The following is a 5,171-nucleotide window of genomic DNA, read 5'->3' as shown; positions in this document are numbered from 1 at the left end:
TGTATATGTACTTTTGCAATTAGGAAATTATATTTTAAATTGTAACCCCCACGCATATGCTTCTTTCGCGTCATAAACCAAGATCCAACAGAGGACTGTTGTTGCTGACATAGGTCAGGTATAAAGATTGGTTCATTTGTCGGGGGCAAACAGAACTACATTCGCGAAGACTAAAGCAACCCTACTAAACTTTCCTCCTCTTCACTTTGTCATAAGGAGAGAGACTAAAATAGGTTTTTCAGGCTATTGTATTCATCAGTAGGCAGTCATGCAAATCTGGGACACAATAGAATTAGTAGGATTAGTAGAATGTAGAGTAATCATATAAACTTTGCGGTGCTTGGGTTGGGACCGTACCACTGGTCAACAAGGCCACTGATGGAAAGCGAACCCCACTGGCAGTCAACTGGTTTAATTTGGCCGAACAATAGCCTACCTCTTGCCACAGATAAGCTTAGGCTAAGGTTAGTCCGGCAGAGTATAGTAGCCTGTAACGTTTACATACTGTCTTTTCTTTTACCATTTATTTCGCACGTTACTTACTACAGTGCCTATTCTCACTACCATCACTTCCACCTCTGCCAGTAATTCTTTTCCTAACCGGCTACCTCGCTGTAGTCTGAGCAAGCACAGGCCTGTCTGATTCGCTGGCAATTTACTTGAAGATTATTGTCGGTCATACATAATTCTTTTTAGTGGCCCTTCGGGCCATCGTCGATCTATACATAAAATTATATATATTTAGAATAGTAATAGCCCTAGATATAATCAGATCCACATAAACTATATCCAGCTAGATATACTCAGATACCTATTTTATTACACCACAATTGTGAACTACGATAGCGCTAAATAGCGCTTTGTTTTTTATCATTTGTAAAAATGAGAAAACATATAATTTAACCCATACCAATACCACCTAATAAACAAGTAGGATTAAGTTGACTGGAAGCATTCTGGCAGGACGCTCACTGTAGTTAAGAGTGGGTTCGGTTCACTTGAGATTAGGAGTCGTTATTTGATTCCCACAGGAGGAACATAGCACATCATAACTGCTACTGCGACAACTTACACGTACATAAACCGAAGATTGGGGAACTGATGTCAGTACACAGGAATAAGTTACTTACAGTAGCAGATTTCTGCATGGAACACTGCGGCCTGAGGGGATACCTGAATAAAATTCAACTGTACAGCAGAGATTTGCAGTAGAACTACAAAAACAGTTTATCATTCCTATATGACTGTGAAGCATTAGACCATTGGAGACAAGATCTTTATAGACAACTAAAATTGCATCCAGAAAAAAAATAAGGGATCAGGTACTGGAATAGTTGTTGAATTGAAAATGAAAGATTCAGTACAATGAACCACAGGACTGAGGTGCTCTCGGATTCGTCGCCAGATTGTTCCTACAAATAATATCACTTAACATTAGAAGTCAGATCAATTTCTTTATCAAGTATAAAGTATAAGTATAAGTATCATTTGTTAACTTATCTTCTCATTGCAAGTTCATTGTGACAACATCTATTGTGTCTTGTTATAGCTTCAAAATTGCTTTTCCACCGCGGCACTTAGGCCTTATTAGGCCCCTTGTACACCCCCCTTTCATTACTCGAGTACTTTTCTTCAAACCATCCTATTACTACACGGGTGGCTTGGTGGCAAAGTCTCGTACAATTTTTTATGTATGATAGTATGGTCTTGAGTTACAGTGATTTATTGCTCTATTCTCATTACCATTTTATCGGGGACCACGCGCAGGCGGAAGGTGTTGAGCGACCCAGGTCTCTGGTACGCTGCCACAGCCACATCCCGAGCCTACCTTAGGTCACCCATCCAAGTTCCAGCCTGCGTCCGTGATGCTTACCTCGGCCGATCGAAATCCATCGGCCAAGACACCCGGCTAGGCGGTCTCCTAAGTTGATATGGTTGTAGAAGACTTGATTATAACAGCTTCTGATAGTGAAAGTTCTAGTGATGAAGATGATTTCGAAAACTTATCAAATTTGGGCTGTAATAGGTTACTTAAATACATGTTTCTTTGTTTATTTCTTTATTTCTACCAGCGTGTTTATAATTGTATTATCCTTTAGTTTATTTATGATTTGTACTCTACTGTACTGTAAAAGAAATAAAAACACATTTTAATCCAAAAAATCTACTTTATATATATTTACTAGGGTGGCCCAAAATAAAAACGATTTTTTTCAGCTCAAAAAAAAAATTTTTAGAACCGCTCAAGATTTTAAAAAATTTGCAAATTCGTCAAAAATTGAATATTTTTTTAAATTTTTTTTCTCGTTATTTTATCATTTTCTAGGAAAATTTCAAATCGATATTTTAATTTCTAAAGGTCACTCACAATTATTTCAACTTTCTAGTAGTGTACCTAAAATGTTTTCGAGCGACCTCTAAAAATAAATATCAACGAACTAATAATTTTTTATTGAATTTGATGAACAAAAGAATAGAAATAAATCACGAGACACTTTCTCGAGGCAAAATTTACTACCGCACTGTGTGTATCAAATATTTATAATTTTTTAATTTTTAAATATTTAAGTGTCTCGTAATTTATTTCTATTCTTTTGTTCATCAAATTCAATAAAAAAAATTATTAGTTCGTTGATATTTATTTTTAGGTCGCTTGAAAATATTTTAGGTTAAAAAAAAAGACTTGAAAGTTAAAATAATTATGAGTGACCTTTAGATATTAAAATATCGATTTGAAATTTTCATAATCGAGATTTTTTTCAACCTAGAAAATGATAAAATATTGAGAAAAAAAATTTAAAAAACAAGTTCAATTTTTGACGATTTTGGAAATTTTTAAAAATCTTGAGCGACCTCTAAAAAATCTTTTGAGCTAATTTTTTGAGGGGGCTCTTAAAAAATATTCGTTTTTTTTTTTGGGCCACCCTAATACTTACCTTATATTTATATTTTAACATTCTGAAAATAACACGGCATATTTCGTGGTAAATTGTTGCAGTAGTTCCGATAACGATACTTCATAGGCTTATTATTTTCTCTTAAATCTTATCTTAAAATAATTCTGCACTTGTTGATTTATTCTAATCTAGTTCCAATCCAGCTCCCGTAGATAATTATTTTTTAGTTCCTTCTAGTTTATTCATTCTCCTTGTTCAATTCTGCCACGTTATTTATTTTATTCTTCTCTAATTCCTATCTCATTTTTACTTAATATTTTCATGGCGTACAATGAATACCTCAATTTGGATTTAATTTTAATTTTATATTTCTTTCAGTTGAATAGATTTTCTTACGTAATTATATTTCCCGCTCTCTTTAATTTATTAGGTACTGTATAAAGCCTTTTCCGCCATTAGCTTCACTGGAGTTGATAAGTCTGAACTGGAATAATATCGCTACGAGCATATTCTGGAAATGAAATGAAGTCAGGCACGAGTCGCTTAATTCAGTGTCGGCTAATTTTGTTTTTATTTCACCTACAGGCAGATAAAATTAAAGGATTGCGTGTAGAGAATTTGTTATGAACCGCTATTCAATATTCAACGTGGAAATATACTTGAGCGAAAAACACGTTTCTCGCGTTGCATACACTTCAACAAAAATGTCAAATAATTCAGTCCGAGGTTATTGTTTGGCATTCAAATAACACCTGAATTCAAATGCATTATTATATATTAAATCCTCCAATGTTTGCTTTATAAAATAGTGAATTTCCAAGTTCAAAAATCATTAAAATCCATTTTAATATTATATATTATGTTAATAAAGTAGATATTGTAAATTAAAGCATGTCATTGAAAAGAATAAGAATACTACAAAAATTTTGTTAAAGGTATTTTTTAAACAAACTTATGGTTCACTCGGTACACAGGTGTTCCGACACATTTGCCTCCGTATGTACACAAGTAAATTTTGAGGATTGGAAATAGAACGTACGTAAATTTTCCCCTGTATGATTCCAAATAGGATTAATGTTTATTATTGAACAACGAAATTTTACCTGTCGGACTTCTTTTGTCCTATCTTCGAGTTCGAGTTATATGTTTTCCAATGAGGTTTTCTTTAATAGTTAGTGTCCAAATAACCCGTAGAATCTAATTTTCTACCTCATTCAATGGAACGAGTAACTGAATTAGAATTTTAGAGAAACTTTTGACATTGCACGATGGTTAATTCATAAATTGAGTTAGAGGAAGGTAAAACGTTAACGAAATAAGAAATTAAATTTCAATAGAAAATAACAGAACGTGAACTTCGTAATGTTCGTAAAGTTCTACGTCTATTGAGATAGAGCCCCCTGAATGTGGTACTGTGAAACAATATTTTTTTCATATAATCTTAAATCTTTGATCTGGACTCTCTTATTTGGAATACGTCTCTGTTTATTTGAGTGTAATACTTCTTAAAAGAATAACAAAATATCCTTTTTTTGTAGGTCTTCACCCACTAGACGCCTCCATATTTGTTATATCTACCTATCTGCTGCTATCTTCAATGAAAACCTGATATCCGTTATGGATTTCAAATAAATAAATGTTTGATTATATGTACATATATTTTAAATAAATATTATCGTTAAGCAACGATTTATATATAAAAGTATGAAAAGAGTTTATGTACTGTACTTTCTACTTTGAACATCACCACCCTCGTAATTCAGAAGGATAATTTTAATTTATCCTATATATTTTAATATATATAGGATAATTTTTTTAACATACATAATTGCTAATATCAAAATTATGTTTTAATAGAACATAGAAGATGTCTGATTTAGAAAGCACGTAAAATTTTTAAAACGGAACAAAATAATTTTTCTTCATGATGATACATGATCAAATTTCAAATTGAAATTAGAATTCTTCAATTTCATAATGCTGCAACTTAAAAAAATAAAATTTTGTGCACAATATGAAAACATCAGTTAATCAGGAAAAATATATTCGAGATCTCAGAGTCGAACATCTCAAACGCAAATTCCGTTCGATATTTTTTAGTCGCGCAAATTTTATATGCAATCATAGAAATCATCCTCTAGAAAAAGATAAATCCCGGACTTTATTATCAAAATTGGACCACATTAATTTTAGCGAACCGTCACTGGAGTGGTTTTAGATTTCATAAAATAATTTATCTGCTAGTTTATTTATAAATGATTCTTATATATATAT

Source organism: Anoplophora glabripennis, unplaced genomic scaffold (genome assembly GCF_000390285.2).
Source record: "Anoplophora glabripennis isolate ALB-LARVAE unplaced genomic scaffold, Agla_2.0 scaffold374, whole genome shotgun sequence".
In the NCBI taxonomy this organism is placed as follows: domain Eukaryota; kingdom Metazoa; phylum Arthropoda; class Insecta; order Coleoptera; family Cerambycidae; genus Anoplophora; species Anoplophora glabripennis.
Note: the sequence above shows the minus strand (reverse complement) of the source record.